Genomic DNA, 26,489 nt, shown 5'->3' on the forward strand with positions numbered 1-26,489 from the left:
TCCCACACTATCTCCCCCAACTATAATGTTCAGAGACAAGATCACAGGCAATCAGCAAATCAACTGCCCGAGAAAAGAGGGGGTGAGAAGGGAGGGAGTGAGAGACACAGAGAAATGCATCTTGGCTTCTCCTTTCTTTTTATGATAGAGGAAAAATGTCTTCCTCAATGTCCACAGAAGATTTCTCTTAATGTCTCATTGGCCAATACTGGATTGTATGTCCACATATGAACACGTCACTTCAAAAGGAATTAGACTTCTGAGACTGGCTTGGCCCAATTTATGATGCACCTTCATCCCCTTGGAGTTAGGCTGTGGCTCTGTGAACACCAGTGAGGTTTGCTGGCCAGAAAAAGGAGAAATGTCTGTCAGCTAACTTTATTTGCTACACTCGTGTCTTAGAAATTTAGTAGGCTGGTAACTGTCTGTAGGGAGCACTGGTCCATGTTTCAAGACCTGATTTATGCCTGTGAACTGGACTCCTAAAAATTCCTCAGTTTCCAGGAGCGAAGGTAGATGATGCTATTTATTTATGTTAGTAATATAGAAGTTAGACCTATCATGTATGAATACAAGTGACCAAGGACTGTGCCCCTAAGCTGAAGCAGGCTGAAAAACAAGATGTCCCATACCTCTTAACCATGAGACTTGGAATGAGTTTACGGCTGCTGTTAAAACTTGAAAAAAGGTAGCTTTAATTTTCCACACACTTTGTGAACAAGGCTTGGCTGGGAAGCTGGAGACCACAAGTTAGTACATTCCCATGAAGGCTGCCAACAGAGAGTCTGGTCACACACCGGTCTCATGCACGGAGGTGACGACCACATCCCTTAAAGAAAGGCCCTGTGCCATTTCCAGAGCTTTTCTCTTTTCTCATCATGGTGTTGGATTTTAATGGAAACCAGGAAACTTGATGCACCGAGCCCAAGAAACAGAAACAGAAGCAGAAAGCTTCAGTGGAAAACAACTATCCAGTTAAAGGTATTTTCAGGAGCTTTGGCTCTGTTCCAGGAAGGATGGCAAGAAGAGAGCAGAATGCCCTGCCTGGGAGCCAGACAACCTGTGTTTAACTCACAGCATCATCACATACAACTGAAATGATCTCGGGCACCCCTGCACCCCAGCCTCTTCAGCAGAACGAGAGCGTGATGCCCACACTGCTCACCTTGCGCGAAGAAATGACCATCGAGCCTACCAATTCTTGCGGTGTAACCAAGGGTGCTGAGGCCCAGCCGCTGGGCCAGCTGGCTTGGAGTTGCTGATGGAGGCCGGGGGCTCTGCTCCCTCTGTCTCCAGTGCTCCAGCAGGCGGGCCTGGGAGTGTGCACGTGGTCCTGGGAGAAGCATGGCAAGGCAAGTGGAAGCAAGCAAAGCCTGCAGGGCTTTGCTTGGGGTTGGAGCACTGTTACTTCTGCCCTTTTCTGTCCTGTTGACCAAACCCAGAGGCTAGGGGCAGGGAAATGCCCCCTGCCTTTTAAGTGGGGCAACCACAAAGTGCCTGGCAAGGTTCTGGATGTGTAATCTTGCTACTCAGAGTAAGGTGATGCAGTGGATTGAATTAGTGTTCTGATGACCATAGTGCCAGTCAGTGGGCCCTGTGAATTGTCGCATGACTTGTATGCAGTTAAGAAGAATGTCAGCAGATGGTGCTGAGCTTTAGCTCTGACCCAGGTGCTCCATACCCTGGGCTCTCTGTGCTGCCTCCTCCTCACTTTATTTGGAGGTGTTTGAGCCCAGTGGCCATCGCTGAGGAATCAGGATGTGGGGCTTAGGCAAGGAGGTGGCTTCGTCTTGGCACTTGGCTTTGCTGCTTCCACTCTGTGTCGCTTAGGGATTCTCAGTCTCACGAAGGCTCAGTGTTCTCAGGCATGGCCCGAGGCAGCTGTGTCTGGCATGGAGAACCAGTCCAGTTAATGGTTCTTATTGCTCCTGGTAGCTCCAGGGCCCACTGTGGACAAGAGTCCTGCACGTGGTAATGACAACTCGTCATGTCAGACTCTAGTTGGTGAGGTCTGGGCCAGCCTGTCTTGTCCAGCACTGCATCAGGCCTTCAGAGTAATCCCCAATTTCTGCTTCCTTCCAGCAACTCTCCTGTTGAAGAGCCCACAATGGATCCTAGACTATTCTCTCCAGTCTGAATTTCTCACCTGATTTGACGTCTGTGCATATGCAGTGCTACTAATGTCCAGAAGAGAATGTGCATATAAAGAAATGAGGTATTCTTCCTCTTTAAAGAATCAATGCATGTGTACTTTGAATTATAATGCTAACCATTTTTATGAGATCTAACATAAAATAGAGCTGGTGAGGAGCAGGGTAGAGAACTTGAGACCAGCCACAACCTTCCCTAGTATGTCCCATGTGGGGGCTTTGCAGCTCCAGGCAGGTCCAGGGCAGTCCCTGGGTCCCTAGGTCATTGCTGTGCAAATGAGTCTCTAGCCTGGTGCTCAGCTAAGTTCTTGTAAATGGGGCTATGGCCAGGAAAGGTGGAAACTACCCGTTTTTTTGTGTGTGTGTGTGTGTTTTTTTTTTTTTTTTTTTAATCTGGCACAAAAGAATTGGAATTTTGAAGTTTCTGGTCTGTCTTGTGACTTACAGGCAGATGCTAACAACCACAAAATACTAACTGTCCCAGCACCAAAGGCCAAGGGCACAAGCCTTCCCCAGTTCCTCATGCCAGGTGGTGGCTACCACTAATATTTTTTTCTCTTTTTAAAGTTTTATTGAGATATAGTTCATATATTATACAATTCACTCAAAGTATATAATTCAGTGGCTTTTGGTATAGTATATTATTAATTTAAAAATTGGGTAAAATATGCATAACATAAAATTTGTCATTTTAACCATTTTTAAGTGGACAATTCCGTGGCATTAATTACATTCACAGTGTTGTGGTTACTGCTATTCATTTCCAAAACTCTTTCATCACTCCAAATAGAAACTTTGTAATCATTAACCAGTAAGTGCTCGCATTTCCTCCCTCCAGCCACTGGTAACCACTATTCTACTTTCTGTGTCTCTGAATTTGCCTATTCTAGGTACATCATGTAAGTGTAATCATACATTATTTATCATTTTATATCTGACTTATTCCATTTAGCATAATACTTTTGAGGTTTATCCACATTGTAGGATGTATTGCACCTTCATTCCTTTTTATGGCTGAATAACATTCCATTGTGTGTACACACCATGCTTTGTTTATCCACTCATCTGTCAATGGGCACTTGAGTTGTTTTCATCTTTTAGCTATTGTGATAATGCTGCTATGAACGTAGGTATACAAATATCTCTTCGAAACCTTGCTTTCAATTATTTTGACTACATACCCAGATATGAAATTTTTGGGCCATAAGGTAATTCTGTGTTTAAGTTTTTGAGGAGCCACCATACTATTCTTCCCAGCAGCTGCACCACTTATATATTCCCACCAGCAATGCACAAGCCTTCCAACTTCCCCATGTTCTCACTAATATTTGTTATGCTCTGTCTTTCTCTGTATTTTGGATATCCTAATTGGTGTGAGGTAGTATCTCATTGTGGTTTTGATTTGCATTTCCATAATGATCTGTCATGTCAAGCATCTTTTCATGCATTTATTTAAAAAATTTAAAAAATTTTTAGTAGAGATGGGGGGGGGGTCTCACTATTGCCCACGCTGGTCTCGAACTCCTGGCCTTAAGTGATCTGTCCACCTTGGCTTCCCACAATGATAGCATTACAGGCATGAGCCACCACACCTGGCCTCATGCAATTAGTGGCCATGTTTATGTCTTCTTTGAAGAAATGTCTATTAAGTCCTTTGCCCATTTAAAAATGGGATTGTTTGTTTTATTGTTGTTGAGTCTTAGGAGTTCTTTATATATTCTGGATATTAATCCCCTACCAGATATGTGATTTGCGAATATTTTCTCCCACTCCATGGGTTGCCCTTTTACTTTGTTGATAGTATCCTTTGTTGCACAAAAGGTTTTAATTCTCATGAAGTCCAAGTTGTGCATTTTCCTTTTGTTGCTTACACTTTTGTTGTCATATCCAAGAAATCATTGCTGAGTCTAATGTCGTGAACCTTTTCCTGTTTTCCTCTATGAGCTATGTAGTTTTCCCTCTTATGTTTAGGTCTTTGACCTACTTTGAGTTAATTTTTCGTACATGGTGTGAGGTAGGGCACAACTTCATTATTTTACACGTGACTACCATGTCAGGTTGTGGTTACTATTAACTTTTACAACTAGGAATGAGAAGACTCAGAAAGTCATGTGATTTGGGGTTTATTGAATCTTTGTGAAGCTTCTCTATTCAAGCCAGGCTTGGCCAGGTACCTTTCGACTCCAGTTATGTGGGAGACATGTCATAAATGTTTCTAAGGTTTGGTCACTCACATATTTTCAGTCTTAATTCACATTGCCCCTGAATTCTAGGGGGCATGGCTTTGGGATAGGGGTGAAGTCCTGGACACCAACAGACTTGTCTTTAAAAATGTGTTGTTGGTGGGGTGTGGTTGCTTACACCTGTAATCCCAGTACTTTGGGAGGCTGAGTTGGGAGGATCACTTGAGGCCAGGATTTCAAGAGCAGCCTGGGCAACAAAGTGAGATTCAGTCTCTATACAAAATAGAAAAAACAAATTAGCCAGGGATAGTGGCATGCACCTGTAGTCCCAGCTCCTCAGGAGGCTGAGGTAGGAGGATCATTTGAGCCTGGGAGGTTGAGGCTGCAGTGAGTCAAGATCACACCACTGCACTCTAGCCTGGATAACAGAGCAAGACCCTGTCTCAAAAAACAAACAACAAAACAACCAAACAAATGTGTTGTTGATATTTGGACACAGAACAGAACAGCAGTAGGGACTGGGATGGGGTGAGGCTGACCACAGAGCGACGGCATGAGGGATTGTTTTGGGGTGATGAGACCGTTATGAATCTTGATTGTGGTGGTGGTTGTGTGACTGCATACAGTCCTCAAAACCCTTAGAACTGTAACCCCAAACAACGACTTTTACTGTCTATACATTTAGGAAATAACTAAAGCATGAACAGTGTGCTGTTTCCAGGCAGTACTGAGCAGGGTGAGTGCTCCCTCTCAGGGAAGACCCCTGGGTTCGAGTCCTGGCCGCTTCACTTCTTAGCCGTGTGCCTTGGTTCCCATTTCTGTAAAAGGAGGGTGATGATCCCTACTGCATAGAGTTGGAATGAGGATTAAATGGATTCAGCTCTGAATCAGGCTGGGGTGTAGAAATTGCCACCTAAGAGATTTCTCCTCACAGGATTTCCAGGCCCCAGGTGTGTGTGTCTTGGGGATGGAGGAGGAGGAGCTGAGGATGCGGGAAGCTCATGTTCCTGCAGGGTGCTCTGTCATCCATTGACTGTATTTGCTTGCGTCATACCGTCAGTGCTGGGACCCCTTACGCGTGGGGTGCTCTTTGTTCCCCATGATATCAATTGTGTTCTGGTCACATCCCAGGCACACCCCGGACATGGGGCAGCTGAAGGTTGGGCCAGGCTGGCTGGTCCCTCCTGGGTAGGTGAAGCAGGATGCCTGAGCTCTGAGCCCTGGCTGGATGGGGCTCTTTCCAGCATAACCCGTTTTGCTAGTCAGCAGTCACAGCGAGGGAGAGCCAGGTGAGGGAGACAGAGTCCTCGCCTGGACTTGGGAAGGTCTCACTTTGCTTTTGGTTGCCCCAGGTCCAGGAGCTGCTCTGAGTAGGAAGGAACATGCTGTCTGTTGGGGCCTGTTGGGACAGGCCGGTCTCCTTGACTTTCCTGCTTAAGGGGCAGGAGGTGGGTCCACCTTCCTTGGTGTGTCCTGCTGCTCTTTCCTAACAATGCTTCCCAAATGTCCTCTCCCGGTGGTTGAACCCAGGCCTCACTGGGTCCTTCCAGGCAGACTTGCCCACCTGCCTGTATTTTGGGATGCAGCTGCCGCCCTGTTTCATTACCAATACGTTTCCATCTGATTCTGCCTTCCAGAAATTGATTGTAATCTCGTGCTGGCTTGCTGACCACCTGCTTCCAGTCCTTTTTGTGGCAAGAGGTTCATTTCCTTTAGAATTCATTTGCTGGCCTGGGAGGGAAGAGAGACAAGTATATGCTGAGCCACAGACTGGAGTGCCCTTTTCTCAGAAAGCAGCCACGCATCAGGGAGCGAGTCAGTCATTTACATTCCAGCACAAATGATGCCAGTGGCCTTTCTCTGAAATGGGCGTCTGAAGCACAGGTTGCTGGAGAAGGCCTGCCACGTTTGAATGGGAGGCCTCCACCTGTGTCCAGGGGGCTTCTAGGAGGTTGAGGGTATTGAGGCCCAGGGCGAGCAGGAAGAAGGAAGAGCAGGGGGTACAAGGGTGGCACCAGATGCAAGAGCAGTAGACGAGACCCCACACTGACCTTGAATTGGAGACCTAGGCTTGCTTTGTTCTCTGTGAGGCCTTTGGGGTAGGCTGCAGCGGGGAGTCTAGAGGGTGCTCTGGGGTCCTTGTGCCCAGATAGCAGGACATTCTCCTTTCTCGTTGCCAGGCCCCAAACGTATGCATAAACCGATTTTATCAGGTAGAAACCAAGAGGTTTAGAGCACTAACAGGTGGATATCAGACAGAAAGCTTTCACCCGAGCCATTTATTTGAGAACACAAAAGGAAACCGTTCTCATGCCGCGTTCTCACAGTCAGGCTTAGGATCCTTCTCAAAGGCCTGGGCAAACTTTCGGGAACCCCCACTTGTGAAGGCTTCGATGCTGTCTTGCTCTTCCCCGTGGCATGCTAGGCAGGAGTGAGGACAATGTCTCTGAGCGGCCATGTGAACCCCTGTCTGGGCAGTCCCTGGCTCAGGAATTGGGGGTGCGTAACTGTTCTCCACCCTCTGCTCTCCCTTGCGTAATCCCTCCTGGGGTGCGGGCACATGGTGTAGGGTGAAGGTTTGAGTGGTGGGAGCTGACCCAGGGTGCGGCATGAGACAGGGCCCTGGAGAGAGGGCAGGGTCCGGGGTGGTGCCAGACACAGTGGGCATGAGGAGGACGTGGCTTTGTGTGCGTTTTTGGCTTCCTTTGGAAAGGAAATGATTGGCTGTGGTGGCCTCCTACGGCAATGTTTTCTTTCTCATTTGGAGCCTTGAACAGTCAGGCGTCCTCTCCTCCAACAGAGACCTTCCGATGGAGCTAGTGCACTAAAGTCATTGAGCAGAGGGCGAGGCGGCCTCAGTACCCCTGGGGTCGGGGATGTGCTCCCTTGGACCAGGCCTTCCTGCCATGACCAGACAGGGCCAGGGGTGTCAGGAGGAAGTAGGATCAGGACACCCAGCGATGGCGGTGGCCCCAGCAGTCCCTGTCTCCCTGCACTCTTCCTTCCTGCTCAGCTGTTCGGTCCTGTGCTGCCTTCCTCCAGAGGACAGCAGAGAAGACGCGGCAGCCTGACCCCAGGAGGGGCACCTCCACGGAGGCTGGCCTCCTTCCCCGCAGCCTGTGGGGTTCACGTGCCCCGCCGGTGGAGCTGTCTGGTCCCTGAGTCTGGGGGCCAAGGCTCTCCCTGAAACCCCAGTGATCAGGTCACCATCTCTGTGTGTCTGCTTTGCCTCGCTCAGGGGTGACTCGCCCAGCACACTCCAGTGAGCACTGTTTTTGTTTCATCTGTTGTGTGTCAGTCAGTGGGGGCAGCGAGGACAGCGGTTCCACGCCCTGGGCACAGCCCTCACCCACAAGCACTGTCCTGGTGTTGCACAGGCGTTGCACAGATGCAACAGTGCCTCCACCCTGGATGGCTTTACACACAGTCCCCAGCACGGGAACCAGGGTGCTTGGCCTCCCTCAAAAGCTGCTGTCTTACCCCACTTTGAGGGAGGAAGCCTGTGTGTGCTGAACACCGGCTCTGCTGAGCCTTGTCCCCATACACCACCCCCCTGCCACCTCCCAGCAGTCTCAGGCCCTGGGCACCCGCACTGCCTGGGCAGCCTGACCTCGGAGCCTGAGTGCCCTGGCCCCCAACCAGTTGCTCCCTAGCTCTAAAGAGTGAGAATTAGGAGAGGAAATGGAGTCAGAACCCCCCATCCCTCCTCACAGGGTGCACAGGCCAAGCTGGAGGGCAGCCAGGCGGCAGCAGAAGCCCCTGCTCTTCCAGGTCCCCATGGTGGGAGTTGATTGCCACCCTCCCCCTTCCCTTGGGGATGCTGCTGGTAGTCACTATGGGGAAAAAGCGATTATGTTTCCAGACCATAGGGAGCAGGCCCTGGGCCCTGCAGGCCCAAGGGCCCTAGCCCCACTGCCGCCTGGGCACGTCAGGGAGAGATATCCCAGCTTTGCTTCCCACCAAGTGTCCTGGCCCCAGACTGCCCGTGCCTAATGAGGGGCCACCTCCCTTTCCTTGCATCACGAGCTGCCTCTCCTGACCTCAGATGGCCTTAATGCCTGACTGCTGTGTCCTGCTGGAGGAACGAGGGCTGCAGGTGAGTGACTGGGTGACGAATGTGTCGGTGATTTCCAGGGCCACTGTGGGAGTATGTGTGTGTGTTTCAGGGTGGGGTGGACTTATGTGGGACTCGGCTTGGTTCTGCTCTCTCTTCTCTAAGTATCCAAGAGAGCCCTTAGTTGCAGGGGCTGATGGAGAGCCCCACTCTGCTCCCCTGCTGCATCATGAGAGGAACCCTGTAGCTGCTATGTGCCAAGGGCTCCTGGTGAAAGGCCTCCCATTTATCTCATTGATTCCAGTGCAGCAGATAAAACCCCAGCCCAGAATGACCTGCCTTGCTTAGGGCTGCACTTGCTCCCCTGAGAAATATCTCAGAACCTCGCTGTGCTTCCCCCATCCCACCTCCCGGCTCCTCTCCTGTACCCGCTTCTTCTCCTTCTGTTCACAGCAGGAGCCTCTGGAAGGAGGGCTTGGCAAGGAAAGGCAATGAATGGGAGTTAGGAGCCACTGACACCCTCTGGTCTTCCCACCCTTGCTGCACATCCGGCCACGCTCCCTTCCTTCTGGCATCTCCTCATGGACACTTGGGTCATGAGGGGCAGCTGGGGAGCCCGGACTTCAGGAGGGGTAGGGAGGAGGGTGGGAGCAGGAGGAACTGGCCTGGGGCATGCCCATGGCTGTGGAATGTTCAGGCTTAGCAGGCAGATTCTCCAAGCACCCTGTGCCTGGGGCAGGAGCGGGGGCTCCCTCCAGCAGCAGGGTGGTGCCTCGAGGGGATTTTTGATGTTGTCTGATGGGGTCAGAGGGCATAAGATCCTGGGCTGAGGACAGCTCGATGCCGACAGTGTGCCTCCATATGGGGTCCTGAGGGTGTCACCCACACAGGTTGGGCAGAGGCCAGTCCAGGCATGACTTGCTTGATGCTGACAATTTGCTGCTAAAATGAGACTTCCTGTCTGACAGCACAAACTGGGAGCCTGCTCCCATTACTTTAAATGGGAAAAATGATAATGCATTGCTTGTTGCCCCAAACCCTCCATGCAAGTCCCCAAAATGTAACTAAAACACGATAAAGTGTTTATTTGTAATTAAGATCCCTGAACAAGTCCCCTAAACGTAACTGAAATGTGAGATCGTGCCTCCCGGTGAGGGAGAATCTGTGGGGCTGTGATGTCCCATGTTTGGCACGTCCCTGCATGGTCACCAGCACATGACTTCAGCACAGCTGTGCAAGGGCCACAGGCGGTGACTGCTCTGCCCTTGGAGCAGCCCTGTGCAGGGCAATCACCACTGCGGCTGCAGTAGTGTTACTGTGTGAAGGCTGACTCCACACCGAGGGGCCCAGGATGGCCATTTTGTTGTGCTCACAGCTTCTGTGAGTCTGGGCTGGGGAGGGCACAGGGGCTGGCTGGACTTTGCTCCACAGTGTTGGGGCCTCAGCTGGGAGAGCCCAAGTCTGGTAGCAGGGGGCCACATCACCCCCCAGCACCCTCTCGGGAGCTCTGTGTGTGGCAGCTCATCACAGCGGGACTTCTGACATGGCCAGGGCTCCAGGAGTGAGGGCTGCAGAGAACAGGTGGAGCTGCCTCGCCTTAGGATGTGTCTCAAAGTCACATCATGTCACCTCTGTCCATTGGTCGGTAGGTCCAGGGAGGAAGGCCCTCTCAGTGGAGCAGTGTCAGGGCCGCGTTGGAGAACAGCTTGTGGGGTAGAGAAGTCATGTCGTTGTAAACATCACATGTGATTCACATATTCTACTAATTGTACTTGGAAAGTGGCTTGAGACTTTTTTTGCCCATAATTTTGTTAAAACTTGTGTACTGAATTTTTGGGATGTAAAAATAAAATGTTCCCTGTAATTCCGTGAGGCCTGCTAGGAGAGCTATGATATGAAAGATGGACGGTAACAAGCGTTGCTGAGGATGTAGGACAATCAGGGCCCTTGGACACTGCTGCTGGGAATGAGAGTGGTGCAGCCACTTTGGAAAAGAGTTTGGCGGTTCCCCAAGAAGTTAAGCCCATCTAGCAAGTCCACTCCTACGTATACATCTGAGAGAATGGAAAATGTGCATTCACACAAAACCTTGTACATGAACGTTCATAGCAGCATTGTTCATAGTAACCAAGAGGTGGGGACAGCTCCGACTCAGGTGTTCATCTGGTGAATGGATCAACAGCATGTGGAATAGCCATAGGAGGAAATACCCAGCCATAAAATGGAACAAAGTACTGACTTATGCACCAGCATGAATAATTCTTGATGCTAAGATAAGTAAGCCTGATGCAAAAGGTTTACTTATTGTGGAATTCCTCTGATATGCAAATCCATAGATACAGACAGTGGATTGCTGGTCACCAGGGCTGGAGACGGAGGAGTGACTGCGAATGAGGATGGGATTTCTTTGATGAAAATGTTCTAGAATTAGATGGTTGTACAACCTTGTAAATATACTAAGACCCACTGAATTTTATACTTTGAAAGGGTGAATTCCACAGTATGTGAATTATGTCTTAATAAAAATTGTTTCAGAAAAAATGTACAGACATAAATCACTCAATGACAGATATGTTCTGAGAAATGTGTCCTTAGGTGATTTTGTTATTGTATGAACATTGAAGTGTACTTACACAAACCTGGATGGCAGAGCCTACCTCACACCTAGGCTGTATGGTATGACCTATTGCTCCCACGCTGCAAATCTGTACAGCATGTCCCTGTACTGACTCTTGTGGGTAACTGTAACATAATGGTCAGTATTTGTGTATCTAGACATATCTGAACATAGAAAAGGTACAGTAGAAATACCATATTATAATCTATGGGACCACCATCCTATATGTGGTCTGTTGTTGACCAAAAGGTCGTCATGCAGTGCATAATTGCATTTAAAAAATCAGCTGAGAGATATGTCCTTTCTGTGAACTCTGAGTATTAAATGTCAAGCGCCTTTCTTCAGGAGAGGTTCTTCAGGGTATGGTGGTAACAAAGGGTTGCAGACACCCCCACTGTTTTGTCACGCAGGGCCACTGGAGGAGGATGAGTTGGAAACGTAGCTGACACTGGAGGCCCAAGCAGGCATCTACCTCAAACCCAATGTGAATCTCAGGACAGGTTTGCTCAGCTCGGTGGGTGGGCGGGAAGAAGACGCGATGACCGAGAAGCAAAAGTGGAACCTTAGAGTCATGAGAGGATGGTGAGTTTGAAGGCATGGGAGCCCTGTCCACTAGTAACATGGACCTCCTGAATGCCTGACCCTGGCCAACCCCATCAGCACTTCCTCCTCTGTGTGGGGGGGGCAGGGTGTGTGGGCACGGCGGGGAACAGGGGTTTAGCAGCAGTAAGTCTCAGGCATTTTCAGGCCGGTAGGAACCAAGCCGCTCTGAGACTCAGTCTGGCCACAGCCACCATCCCCTGGGAGGAGAGGGTTGGCAAGACCTGGTGGACCATTAGGGAGTGGCCTGAAGTTTAGGGCAGAGGTTCTGCCCAAAGGGGAGTGGGATTCTGCTGGGGGACCAGGATGCAGCCACAGTGGGGGAGCAGGGGCAGGCAGGAGGGAGCAGGGATGCTCCAAGTTTAGGGGCATGTTCTGCTGGAGTCGGTCACTTTGGGGTCACTAGCAAGCAAGCCTCCTGGTATCTCTGCTTCGGGGTGCCCTGTCCTGTGACTCACTGTAACCAATGAAGCAGGAGGGAGTGACAGGGAAATGTGCCAGTTCCAGGCCTAAGCTGGAGGAGGCCTAAGCTTCTGCTTTTGCACTGGGGGAGCCTGAGCTGCCGCATAGTGCACCGAACCCTGAGACTTGTGGAGAGAGTGAGGTGCAGCTGCCCAGCCTCCCAGCCGAGCCTGGCTCCACTGACCCTTCAGCTCCATGTAGCAGGTGCCTGACTGCTGGCCAGGCCAGCAGGAGATGTCCCCAGCAGAGCCCAGCCCTGCTTGCAGAATCCTGGCAAGTAAAGTGACCGTTAATTTAAGTGGCTGAGTTTTGGGGTAGCTGAAACTCCCACTCCAAGTCTATCCTCTGGCTCCTGCCTGGTGGGCAGAGGTAGCTGATCCACCTCCTGCTCTGGACAGACCTGGCTCTGGCACTGGGAGGACTTGATGCCACAGGGAGAGACTCCATGAGTGACACTGGCATGGGCAGGTTGGCAAATAGGGTATCAGCAGAAGTGGCCTGAGTTGGGTGGTATCTCTGTGCCCAAGGGGTCTGGGGCAGGTACTCCCAGGCAGTGCTAATCTGCTCATGGCCCAAGGGACATCTTGGAGCTCAGCTGACTGGTTTTTGCAGACTGTGGCTCAATCTACAGCGTTGTCCAAAGCATCCTTCACAGGCTGCCAGACATAAAGCATGTCTGGGTTATCTTGTTCCTCACCAAGTGGGCGTCAAGCTCAGCGTCTGACACAAGTGGACTCAAACTAGCTACATGGAGGAGTGTGTGAGAGGGGAGCCTTCCCCTGGGGCTTCCATGGTGGATCCCTTATAGCCCTCACCAGACCCTGAGCCATTCTCTGTAGTCGGACCAAAGGCATTGGGAGGCCAGGGATGGATCTGGAAGGGGTGCCGTGCACACAGGAAGTGCCCGGCAATGCTTGTGGCATGAAGAAGTGTGGGAGATGGAGAGCCTCAACCTCTTCTAGATGCTTTTGATGCAGGCAGGTGTGGTGTGCGCATGCACAGGACATAGCTGATAAAGACTGACCTTCGTCTCCTCCTGGGAGGCACAGAGAGTCCGATGTCCGTTATGTGTCAATAATTCTGCGTTATTTAAAATTTAGGTATTGTGACCAAAACACATTTATTTGTTTATTTATTTATTTATTTATTTATTTATTTTATTATACTTTAAGTTCTAGGGTAGATGTGCACAACGTGCCAGTTTGTTACATATGTATACATGTGCCATGTTGGTGTGCAGCACCCATTAACTCGTCATTTACATTAGGTATATCTCCTAATGCTATCCCTCTCCACTTCCCTCACCCCACACCAGGCCCTTCCTGTGATGTTCCCCTTCCTGTGTCCTAGTGTTCTCATTGTTCAGACCAAAACACATTTATAAACTCACCTGTCAGTATCTCTTGCCATGTTCTCATCCCTTGAGGGTCAGAGGACCCTCAAGATGGATCAGCAGTGACCTTGTGCATGTGGAGAGGGGCCCCAGGGGTGTGGAGCCTGCTGGGCATTGCAGAACTGACAGTGCCTCTGTGTCGTTGCTCCATGGAGTCTGTCTGCCCCCAGCTCCACACCTCCCATGTCACCATCCCCAGCCCACCCCACACATTTCCACTCTGAAACTCTGTGAGATGTGAGGATCTGTCTGTGTGTTTTCAACGAATGCAAGTGTACTAACCATCTCCTATTTCTTACCTCTGCTCTGAGCCTGATGCTCTTCAGATTAACCATGGTCCTTCCTGGGCCTCTGGCATTGCTTTGTGTAGCTGTTAGTCTTTTTTTTTTTTTTTTTTTTTCTCCTGTAGCCCAAGCTGGAGTGCAGTGGCACATTCTTGGCTCACTGCAACCTTTACCTCCAGGGCTCAAGTGATCTCCTGCCTCAGCCTCCCAAGTAGCTGGACTACAGGTGTGCGCCACCACATCTGGTTAATCTTTTTGTAGTTTTAGTAGAGATGGGGTTTCACCATGTTGCCCTGGGTGGTCTCAAACTCCTGAGCACAGGCGATCCACCTGCCTCAGCCTCCCAAAGTGCTGGGATTACAGGCATGAGCCACTGTTCCCAGTCGGCTGTTAGTCTTTTTATGTGCCTTTGACATTCAGTTACTCGCTCCTTCAGATGGTGGCATGCGGGTTGTCTTGAATGCTATCACAACACCTGAAGAACATCCCTGTGTGTTTCCTCAGGACACCTGGGAGGAGAATCAATGGGTCATCGCCAACTTTTTTGCCCCAGATTTATCACTAAGTATTTTGTAGTTTTTGATTTTTGTTATAGGTCATATTTTCCTGTTTCTTTATGTGCTTGGTAATTTTTGATTGGCAGTTATAGATTGTGAATTTTACCTTGTTGGGTGCTGGGCACTTACGTATTTCTAAAATATTTTTTAGCTTTGTTCTGGGATGCAATGAAGTTATTTGGAAATGGTTGGATCCATTTGGGTCTGGCTTTTAAGCATTGTTAGTGGAACAAGTAAGAGAGGCCTTTAGTTGAGGGCTGACGTTTCCACAAATGGGGCCAGATTCTTCAAGGACTCTCCTCAGTGCCCGGTGTGGCTGGTGGGAGCTGACACCACTTCTGGCCTGGAGTGGGAATGACGACAACTCCCTGTCTCCCTTTCCAGCCGTTCCTTCCCATGTCAGGAGGCTTCCTTGCAGCATGTGCTGATCAGTTCCCATCTGATCCACCACTGTACGGAGAGGTCCAGGAGGCAAGGCGCTGAGATTATCTGTCTACAGCTCTGTGACTGATCGCCATGGATGTGGGTTCTCCTGCTCAGTCAAGCCTTCCATGACCACAGTCCCACCTGCACCTTGACCACCAACCTGTGAGAGACCCCAAGTCAGAAACTCAACACCCAACTAAGCCACACCCTCAGATGCTGTGTGAGATAGTACATGCTTGAAGTGCTAAGCCAATAGGCTTGGGGTAATCTATTTTGTAGCAGGAGATAACCAGCACATATGCTAATGTGTGCCCACCTGTACATCTATGCACACATGCTCCCTCCATCCACGCCTTCTGCTCCCTTCTATCCCCATGTTCCCGACCAATGCCTTTTGAGGCTCAGCTTCCCTACCAGATGCCCTTGATTCTTTCAGAGGGAGGAACTCTCCTGTGGATGACCCTAGACCCTTCTCTGGGCCTACACTTTAAGGACACCTGTCTTCTACCTTGTTATCACCTTTCCTGTGTGATTTCTGCCTCCCTTCCCACTCTGTGTTTCCTGAGGGCAGGAGCTGGGCCAGGGACATGAACATCTGTGACTCTATATCTGGTTGTCCCACTGTGGACATGTCACATGTCCTCACACACCACAGCAAAACCCTCTCCTACATCTGACCCTGTAGAGCTCACCTGACACCACACATGCATCCGTGCCTGGGTTTCCCATATTATGGGTCAGGGAAACAATTTCTCACACCTGCAGGGCTGGCTCTGCTCACACACCTGAGACTTTGGCCAGAAGGAGCCTTTCAGGATATGGGACTGCTATGGTTTGAATATGTTCCCCAAACTTCGGGTGTTGGAAACTTAGTCCCCAAATCCATATGTTTATTGGAGGTAGGGTCTTTGGGAGGTGATTGTGGTTATAAAAGATCATTTGGGTGGGGCCCCCATGATGGGACCAGTGGCTTTATAAGAAGAGGAAGAAAGACCTGATCTAGCACAATCTTGTACTATCTCCACACAATGCCCTCTGCTATGTGAAACTGTAGCAGGGAGATCCCCACAAGATGCCAGTGCCATGACTTCCCAGTCTCCAGAACTGTGTACTTAAGACTAGATCATTTATAAAGAAAAGAGGTTTAATTGACTCACAGTTCCAAATGGCTAGGGAGGCCTCAGGAAACTTACAATCATGGCAGAAGTTGAAGGAGAAACAAAGGCACATCTTACATGGTGGCAGCCAAGAGTGAGTGAACGAAGGAGAGATCCCCTTTTAAAACCATCAGATCTCTTCTCACAGCTCCACTAGGCAGTGCTCCAGTGGGGACTTCTTGTGGGGGCTCCAACCCCACGTTTCCCTTCCATACTGCCCTAGCAGAGGTTCTCCATGCGGGCTCCACCCCTGCAGCAGACTTCTGTCTGGACATCTAGGCATTTCCGTACACCCTCTGAAACATAGGCGGAGGCTCCAAATCTCAATTCTTGTCTTCTGTGCACCTGCAGGTCCAACACCACGTGGAAGTTTCCAAGGCTTGGGGCTTGCACCCTTTGAAACCATGGCCCAATGTGTACCTTGGCCCCTTTTAGCCATAGCTAGAGCTGGAGCAGCTGGGACTTGGGGTGCCATGTCCCAAGGCTGCACAGATTAGCAGGGCCTGGGGCCTGTCCACAAACCATTTTTTCCTTCTAGTCCTCCAGGCCTGTGATGGGAGGGGCTGCTATGAAGAACTTTGAAATGCCCTGGAAACATTTTCCCCATTGTCTTGGCTATTAACATTCAGGTCCTTGTTACTTATGCAAATTTCTGCAGCCAACTTGAATTTCTTCCCAAAAAATGTTTTGTTTTTTTTTCCTACCACATGGTCAGGCTGCAAATTTTCTAAACTTTTATACTCTGCTTCCCTTTTAAGCATAAGTTCCAATTTCAAACCATCTTTGTGTGAATGTGTATGACTAAACGCTTTCAGAATCAGCCAGTCCCTTATTGAATGCTTTGCTGCTTAGAAATGTTTTCTGCCATATACCCTAAATCTTCTCTCTCAAGTTCAAAGTTCCACAGATCTCTAGGGTAGGGGCAAAATGCTGTCAGTCTCTTTACTAAAGCATAGAAAGAGTGACCTTTGCTCCAGTTTCCAATAAGTTTCTCATCTCCACCTGCGACCACCTCAGCCTGTACCTCATTGTCCCTGTCACTATCAACAGTTTGGTCCAAACAAGTCTCTAGAAAGTTCCAAATGTTCCCACATCATTCTGTCTTCTTCTGAGCCCTCCAAACTATTCCAACCTCTGTCCATTACCCAATTCTAAAGTTGCTTCCACATTTTCAGGTTATCTTTATAGTAATGCCCCACTTTTGGTACCAATTTCCTGTATTAGACCATTTTCACACTGCTATAAGGAATACCTGAGACTGGGTAATTTATAAAGAAAAGAGGTTTAATTGACTCACAGTTCTGCATGGCTGGGGAAGCCTCAGAAAACTTACAGTCATGGTGGAAGGCAAAGGGGAAGCAGGCACTTTCTTCACAAGGTGGCGAGAGAGAGAGAGAGAAAATCCCACACTTTTAAACCATCAGATCTTGTGAGAACTTACTCATTATCACCAGAACAGCAGGTCCCTCCCTCAACAAGCAGGGATTACAATTTGAGATGACATTTTGGTGGGGCCACTGAGCCAAACCATATCAAGCAGTGACAGGGATGTGGGGAAATGGAATTTCTTAAACATGAGAGTTGAGGTTAGTACAAATGCTTACAAGAGAAATTTGGCTGAAAAGATGTATTGACTCATGTTATTTAGAAGTGTATTTGCATAATATCCAAACATATGGGGATTTTCTAGTTATTTTTAAATGATTTCTAGCTTAGTTCCATGGTGTATGTCCTCTGTATGACTTTGGTCCTTTGAACTTTGTTGAGTGTTGCGAATGCTCCAAGTGTTCTTGGAAGCAATGCATATTCTGCAGTTCTTGGGATTCAGGTCACGTTGGGTCATTGTGTTGTTTCTCCTAGATATCTGCTGATTTTTTCCCTTCTTGTTCTGTCAGTTATATATATAGAGAGGTTTGAATCTACCACTATGGTCGTGGACTTGTCTACTGCTCCTTTTGGTTCTGCCAGGTTTTGCTTAGGATGCATGTTATTTCATGCCACAAGTTTAGAACATTGCATTTCTGTTTGGTTGTCACCTTCTGTCATTATAGAATGTCCCTTATCTGTATTACTGCTTCTTGTCTGATGTTAGCATTGCCACAATAGGTTTTTCTTATCATTTTAGTTTCAAGTCTCTGTAGCCTTAGGTTACATATGTGTCTGTTATATGTTATTCTTGCATTAATTATTTGGCTAATTTCATTCCCTAGACATTTGCTGATGACCTTCATGCCAGATGCCCACTTGAGAGCCTGGAGAGAGTGGCGTGTAGCACTCTCTGCCTGCTGAGTGGCCTGTACACGCCCCTGGGGTCTCTGGCTCCAGGGCCTGTGTTTGTCCTGCTATGGCAAACCACACTGCCTTCTCTAAGGCAGCATCTCCTGGTGGGAAGAGTATCATCTGCTTTGAAGTTCTGGTAAGGACTCAGCTAAGTGAACGCCCACTTGTTAATTAATCCACATGATGTATGGCACACAGCAGGCTCTCGGAGGTGACGTCAGCTGTGCCTGTTGGTGTGGTCTTTGACCAGCAGTGCCAGCATCACCTGGGATGCCAGTGTTTCAAGTTTATCTGTGGGGATTCTTTGTGGTTTGTGTTGAAAATACCTCCAGGCAGGATGTAAGTTTGTGTCTGTCAGGTGCCTGGAGACTGCGGATCTAGGCCTACCTTAACCTGGATTTTCAGTTTGTACTTTTCCACCACAGAGGCAATGGGACTTCCGGCCCCAGACCACAGAGGTGTTGTCTTCTCGGCAGGGAGGCCTTTCTCTTTCAGAGCTCCAAGATCTCCTTTCAGTGTCAGAGCTGTGTCAGTTTCCCCTGCTGTACGGCAGAGCTTCTGGCCTTGTTCTCTGGCAGGTTGTAGTGTTAGACAAGCTTCTTGCCCCCACAACCCCTTCTGCCTCAGCCAGACCCCAGGGCCCATGCTGCCCTGTGGGGGCTTTGCAATTGCTTTGTCCTTGCAAATCCTCCTCCTCACCCACTTCGGAGATATGATAAATCCAGGCTTGCATTCTGGCCTTACAACTCAATAGCTGTGTGACCTTGGACTACCCTTTAAAAATGTCTCCGAATCTTGGTTTCTATGTCTGTAAAATGGCCACATGTTAGTACCCTAATGGCAGCTATTTCTTTCTTCTCTCTTTGTCTGTTCTTTCTATCCATTTTCCTTCACTTTGAGTGACTATTAAACCAAGGCCAATAGAAACCGGAACCATGTATTAAATTAGATGGAACTTGACTTACAATATCATAATGGTTCCTTAGAAAATATTTCACCTTCAGATCTATTCTGCTGGCATCTTATTGCCTCTCTGATTTGCCAAGGTAACAGACAACAAAACGAAGGACCTTAGCACAAAAATGTCTCTTGATAGCTGGTGTAATAAAGCTTCAACCAGAATTCAAGTAACTCTTGCTTTGAAGTCATGAGAGATAAGTAAATAGTACTGCACAAAATGACAACCTACCAAAGTGCAGACTTTTGAAGGCGTTCTGGATGTTGGCATTTAAACACCACTAGAATGTCTTCCAGTCACTGGAAGCTTCCCAAGACCTGGGCGTTATGTCCTTTGAGTATTTCTCAAAGGATAAAAATACACTGATTGTCCATATATTTTGAGTCCTGTACATGTAATGAGTGCTTATGCTGTATTGCCAGATGCTCTGAAAGGGGATAAAATTTTAATTAGTAGTCAATAAAATTCCCTTCCATTTTTCAATATAATAGATCTGCACATAGTCACTGCTCCCTGCTCATTATTCAGCATGGCTTCCAGTGTCACTGGTTGCTTGGCAGTTGCAGGCTATGAAAAGCTCAGGGAAGTCACTTTGCCTCTCCTCTTCTGGGTGTCATTCCCTCTATCCCATTTCCCCCAAGGGATAATTTCCAACTGGAGACAGTGATACGATGACTTTCCTCTGGTCCTGAGGACTTCCTTTAGGGACTCATCTGCAGCTCACATACCCATCTGGAAAGGCCCCCTTCTTCTTCCAGCAGCTGGGGTCACAGCTCCCATAAGCAGCTCAAGAGGTGGAACTCTTCTGTGCCCCAAAGCTCCCTCTGCCTTTGGGGTCTTATTAGAGATGCCTGCCATATGCATGTTTGCACTCTGGTGGTCCCTGGGCTGGCTTTGGAAGGACAGCACCTGCTGCTATAAAAGCCACCAGGAGAAGATGCCTGATGGAGACATAGCTAGTGCAGCAGGAGGGGGCAATGTAGTATACAAAGGAATGGAGGGTAGACCCCACTCACTCGTCCGTCCATCCATCCATCCACCCACCCATCCATCCATCCACCTATCCATCCATCCATCCATCCACCCACCCACCCACAGTTTCCTCCCTGCAAACCTGCTTCCACCCAAAACTCCTTCCCTTAGCTCCCTCCACTGAAACCTCCATCTACCCAAACCTCCCTCCATCCATCCAGCCATTTATTTAGGCATTAACTAATTAACTACTAGCTAACTAACTTTTCTTTAGTAAGCATTTTAAGATTCTGAGCCTGTTGCTGGGGTTACAGAAACAAGACATGGTCTTGCCCTCAAGTTGCTCAATCTTGTGTCTGAGACTGACATGTAAGCAGAAATTCATATATAGTGTGATGAGTGCCGTCACTGTGGAACATTCAAGCGGAGGGGAGAAGATTGCTTTTGGAGTGGGGAGCTCTTCACATAATTGACATTTGCTAGGAGGGGTGGAGACTTACCAAGGGGCTGGGGTGGGCTGAAATGGTAGTGCCTATTGACAGTGCCTACTGACAGCGTGGTAGGGAAGAATGTACAGCATTCATGGACTGGGAGTGGCAGGCAGGTTGGGAGAGAATGCAGGCGCTGGGTCGTGAGGGCCTGCAGAAGCCTTGCTGCAGGATTTGGGTTGACTCTGCAGGAGATGAGGAATGTGGAGAAGGGGTGTGATAACAATTGGAATTGCATTTTGAAAAATAATTCTGCTTGCTCTTCAGTGAATGGACCAGAGGAAGTGAAATGAAGAAAAGAAACCAAATGGGAGGCTGTTGCTATGGTCCAGGCAGGGGGTGCTGATGACAGGAGATGCTGGAGGCCAGAGCCAGGGCGGGCAGTCACTGGTCAGCAGAGGATGCCATATGGTAAGTGGAGTTGGCAGAGAGTGAGGAAGAGGAACGGGGACAGATTTGAGACAATGCTCAGGCATCTAGGCTGGGAGCTGTGCTGGTGCTGGGGCCATCTGGAGCCATGGGAATTGGGCTGCTAGCTTGACAGGAACGGTCATGGCGTGATTGTGGCAGGTGGACAGTGGGTGCCATATTCACTTTTAGGTGTCTATGAGATGCTCAGGCGGAAAGGCCTTGCAGGTAGTTGAAACATGTTTGAAGCTCAGGTATGCACTGCAAGATGAAGACAGAGTGGATACTAGTGATGTGAGGGTGATGGAGGCGGAGGCAGGGAGGTGACTGGCGGCAGCCACAGAATTCCTTGGAGCCTCTGCAGATACCCCAGTTCATGCACTAACAGTTCTAATAGCCAAGTTAGTGTTGGTTCATATGGAAGCTTCTGAGGAGTTAAAAGTGTTCTGCATTTCCACAGGAACTGCTGACAATTTGAATCTCTTGCATATCATTTCTGGATAATTGATGTTTGAGGTCAAATGCAGGACCTCACATCAGATGATTTTTGGCCCAATGCTAGCCTACCGGGGCCTCTCTGATTTGCTGTCAATAGATGCGCCTTGCCTCCCAGCCCTGTGCCCCTACCACGTGGTGGGTCCCGCGAGGTGGGTCCTGCGAGGGTCAGCCTATAGGCTGCCGATCAACTTTGACTAGAACAGGGCCTGGGGGCGGTTTCCCTCAGGGGTGCAGGGACTAGGCGTTGGGGGTTTTCCTTTGGAGGTGGTCTATACCCCTGTGAACCCGCCTTTCGGTATCTCGGAACCTCCTAGCGCTCCCCCTTGGGCACCAGGATGCTGGTAGCAGGGTCTTCCTTTTGTCCTAACAGCCCCTAGTAAGTGCGCAGGCGGAGGTCCTGCGGTTGGTGCACTGCCAGCTAGCCTCCATGCACCCGATTTAACTCGTGATTTTGGTCCCTCTTCCAGTCATTTGACAGATTTGAAAGTTGGAAGAACGTGCACCGCCCATTTCCTTCAGGACAAGAGCGTGGAGGGGCGGGAAAGCCCCCTCTCTATGTGGGGCGCTGTGGAAACCCAAATCGCAAAGTCATCTCTTCGTTATTTGTGAAAGAATGGACAATTGTGTACCTGGTTAGAAATCTTTAATTTCACATTTCTTAAACATCAGATTTTCAAGAACGGGTAGGTCAGTCTTTAGAGGAACTGCCTGTGGGGCGCGGGGCTGGGTTGCAGGGTGGCGCCGCCTGGTGCGGAGAGCAGGCATCGCGCGTGCGCCTAGCTGACGGAGGGCTCCGGAGGAGAGCAGTGCAGGGACCCGCAGTGGCATGATGGTGCCAGAGCTGACGTGGCTTGTCTTTCACATTCGCGAGAGGCAAGGCAACTTTCTGTGGACAAGCGATATTTCCCGATGAAGGGTTAGCAGGTTGAAAAGCTGTAAATGGGCACAAACCATGTATCCTCTGCCCCGAGTCGCTGGGCAGGTGAGATGTGGAGTTCAGGCCACACCCAGACAGAAGGAAGTGCGAGAGGCGCCCCCGTCTGCTCCTCCGCCTTCTTCCCTGGGACCTCCGCACCTCTGCAGTATCCTTCATCTCATCCTGCTCTGTGCCCGGAATATGGAGAAGGATTCAGCGCCCAGGGCTGCAGGGCCTCCCTCGCCCCTTGTGTTGGGGGCGCGTCCTTTATCTTCCGTCTGAAGGTGACGGTGTGATAATGGCAGCCCCCTACCCGCAACAAGCCTGACGATGACACCCACTTACTCCCACTCCTCAGGGTGGGACGGCCCCTCCTCGGTCACCATCTTCACAGCCCTGAGCGCTGGGCAGTGGGCTCTTTAGAGACGTCTGGCCCCGGGGTAGCAGGCAAGGACGGACTCTGGAGAGGTCTTCACAGAACTCAGGAGGCCACAGAGGGTGGCACTTGCCCTGCAGGTGTTTAAAGACCAGGTGTGGGAAGGGAGCGGATATAGAGTAGGTGGCTCAGAGAGCCCAGGGATGGTGCTTCAGGGCTGTTCTGGAGCTCATTCTCCTTAATTTTTGATCCATTAGCATAACAATCTCAAGCATCTCCTCCTTCAGAGGCTGGGCTCTCCTCTTTCATATATTACTGTAATCACCCGACAGGTGCTTCCTGCCACAGCACAAACCAGATTAGCTCACTGAGACCAGGGTATTGAAGAAAAGAAGAGCTTAATGAACGCCAGGCCAGCCATATGGAAGGTGAAGGTTTTACTCAGGTCTCTCTGAAGGCTCAGAGTCAGGGGTTTTCAAGAATAGTCTGGGGGGCAGAGGGCTAGGGAATGGGTGCTGCTGATTGGCTGGGATGCAATCACAGGGGTGTGGAAAATGGTCCTTCTTCATGGAATCTGCCTCTGGATGGGGACCACAGGACTGATTGGGTCATGAGCCATGAGTTCACCTCTGGGTGGGGTCAGTCAGTTGCCAGAATGCAAAAACCTGAAAATTATCTCAAAAGACCAATCTTAAGTTCTACAGTAGTGATGTCATCTGCAGCAGCAATTGGTTAAGTTGCAAATCTTGTGACCTCTAGAACAATGACTGGTATTAGTTAACTACACCTATATCTTAATCCCCCTCATAACCCTAACTGTGGCCTTTCATTAGTTTTACAAAGGTGGTTTAGTTTTGGGAAGGACGATTATCATCCTTGTTTTAAGGTTAAACTATAAACTAAATTCCTTCCAAACTTAGCTTGGCCTATGCCAAGGAATGACCAAGGACAGCTTGGAGTTAGAAGCAAGATGGTGTCGACTCTGTCAGATTTCTCTCACTGTCACAATTTTGCAAAGGTAATTTCATTATTTCTAAAATGGTCACGATTTAAAAACACCAGGCGGCAAGTCCCTTCAGTCAGTGGAGTAAAAACAATCATTTGAGATGATGAGCAGATAAGTTAGCTACAGGGCAATTTCCCCTATTTTCACTCAGTGGTTTTGCCTTAGGTAACTCAGAGTAACAGATATGGCAAGACATTTAACCCCGGGGCATGGAAGTGTCTTAAAGACCTCCTGGCCTGCTCCCCTGATTTTACAGATGAGGAAACTGAGACCCAGAGATGGGATGTGATTTGTCCAAAGGATCCGTGTCTTATTCAAGGGGCACAGTGACCAGGCCAGCTTTCTGACTCCCTGTCTTGTGCCTTCCTAGCTAATAAGTGAAAGCTGCCACATCAGTTTTACAGAGTGGATGCACATATGGGTGCTTGTGGCACTGAAAAACTGTGAGGAACCCCCACATAGGCAGACCACCCACTGGAGCTTTGTTGGCTTCTAAAATCCTTTCATCAGAGAGATCTGTTACTGGAGTAACCAACAGACATGTCTGTGTTGTACCTGTCATTGACAGGTTACCACAGAAGGATGTTGAGGGCTCTGTGACTTGGTCTTGCTACATTCACCCAACAAGTGGTGCAAAGAGAGATGGGGGCATCAGTGCTAGGAAGAGGGGAGGGTTCTTGGCAGAAGCAGGGAGCATCTAACAAGCTGGGGGCTGAGGTTTTGGCAGGGGGAAAGTCAGTGCCCATGCTGTAGGTCACAGTGAAACTGACACAGGTGCCCCAAGGAGGGATCTCCAGTGCAGGCAGTGAAGGTCTTGCCTATAGAGAATTTTACAACAATAATAAAACTGTCTGACATCTCTCTGCTTGTTATTATGACTATGCACTGGCAATACTAAACAGTGTCAGTAATAAAATATTGCTTCCTGAAAAAATTCCTTTATTGTATTGAGCAATAAAGAAATTCCAAGCTCCCTCAACTGACTGAATGGATCCCCTCTTGGCCAATGGAACTCCAGGGGAACCTTGGAAGCTGAATTCACGGCCATGATGAGACGGGAGATCAGATATGACCTCACTGACCCCTCCGTTGTGAACAGCCATTAGATTTTCTTCCCTAAGAGTTAAACAGAAACTCGGCCTTTCAAAAGACTGCTAGCTGACCGTCCCAGGTACAGAGCAAAGACAAAGCATGAGATTAAGCTCATCATTCCTTCACCCCTCCCCAAGACCTCTGCTTCCTCCATTCCCTTTTTCTTCAAATGTTCACCTTATCTTATGTAAAATGTAGATTTAAACTCAAATCTCACAAATATGTAATCATTTCTCTCAGGCTGTTCCCTTCCTTTTTAAGGAAAATGTATATATAAGAACCCCCCTAAAAACTTATTTGGATAAAAGAGCCACAGATGCCTCTGTGACTTGACTTTCTCCTGGGCACATCCTCCAGCTGGCTCAAAAGCCTTGATGATTTGAGACTTATGCCACAATCACTCATTTTGGTTGTCAGTTTGTATATTATATATAAGCTTCAAATTAGCAGACATTTATTATTTATCCTTTAAAAAAGTATTTTCTACAGAATAATTAATTGGAGAACTCTCACCTACAGAGGCAGCCCGTGACACACCTAGATTTAGCCATCTGATTTTGTTTTGAGGGTCCACTCACAGCAATGTAGGATTATCTGAGCTTGACTCTGGTGTGTCTTTGCAGTTGATGGCTTCAAACCCCATGGTCCTCCACATTCCTGTGTTTACACTGTTGGTTCTGTAATCACTCAGTGGGTTCTTCCTGGCCACTGCACAGACAAAACCAATTCACTGAGGCCATGGTATTGCAGTGGAGAAAGAGTTTAATTGATGCAAGGCCTCTGAGAGGGAGGACTGGAGTCATCACTCCGATCAGACTCCCTGAGAACTCAGAGGCTAGGGTTTTTATGGATAACTTGGTAGGTAGGGGACTAGGGAGTGAGTACTGCTGACTAGCTGGGGATTAATTAATAGGGATGTAGAAAATGGTCCTCATGCACTGAGTCTGCCTCTGGGTGGGGCCACAGGACAAGTTGAGTCATGGGTTCAGATGGGATCAGTCAGTGACCAGAATGAAAATATCTGAAAAACATCTCAAAAGGCCAACCTTAGGCTTTACAATAGTAATGTTACCTATAGGAGCAATTGGGGAAATCACAAATCTTGTGACCTCTGGCCACATGACTCCTGAGCAGTAAGGGATTATAGGAACTATGCTGACATCTCAGCAGAATTCAAGCCTCTCCTGTAATGCTCATCTCACTGCCTTTTATTAGTTTCAGTCCCTGAGCCAGGATGGAGTTAGTTTTGGGGAGGGACTTTTATCCTTGCCTCCAAGTTAAACCATAAACCAAATTCCTCTCATGGTTATCTTGGCCCATACCCAGGAATGAGTGAAGACAGCCAGCCTGTGAGGCTAGAAGCAAGATGGAGCTGGCCATGCTAGATTTCTGTCACTGTCACGATCTTTGCAGAGGTGGTTTCAATTCTATTAAATAAAACATGATTGCAATGTGTCTGTAAAGGCAATGAAGAGAACTTGAGTTATGAATTCTGTCATTCTATGTGACCATTCGGTTTTAATTTCTGATTAAAATTTAAAACAGTGAAATACAGAATGACTTTTGAGGTTTTTTTTCCTTTTCCTTTTTTTTTTTTTTTTTGGTAAGAGCA

General features: G+C 48.7%; 1 long non-coding RNA gene across 7 annotated transcripts in view; it reads left to right on the forward strand.

The window, feature by feature from the left end:
* The first annotated feature begins 2,086 nt into the window (after nt 1-2,086).
* Nucleotides 2,087-26,489, forward strand: part of LOC108522434 (uncharacterized) — a 65,007-nt gene continuing 40,604 nt past the window's right edge. For 6 of the 7 annotated variants that reach the window (XR_001883464.1, XR_001883467.1, XR_001883465.1 and 3 more), the window contains exons 1-4: nt 2,087-2,215; nt 11,415-11,586; nt 18,094-18,299; nt 20,849-20,992. This is a non-coding gene — a long non-coding RNA (uncharacterized LOC108522434). The remainder of the gene's footprint in view (nt 2,216-11,414; nt 11,587-18,093; nt 18,300-20,848; nt 20,993-26,489) is intronic. The other variant, XR_001883469.1, reaches the window with a different exon arrangement.

This window comes from Rhinopithecus bieti, unplaced genomic scaffold, assembly GCF_001698545.2.
Source record: "Rhinopithecus bieti isolate Rb0 unplaced genomic scaffold, ASM169854v2 scaffold_56174, whole genome shotgun sequence".
Taxonomy (NCBI): domain Eukaryota; kingdom Metazoa; phylum Chordata; class Mammalia; order Primates; family Cercopithecidae; genus Rhinopithecus; species Rhinopithecus bieti.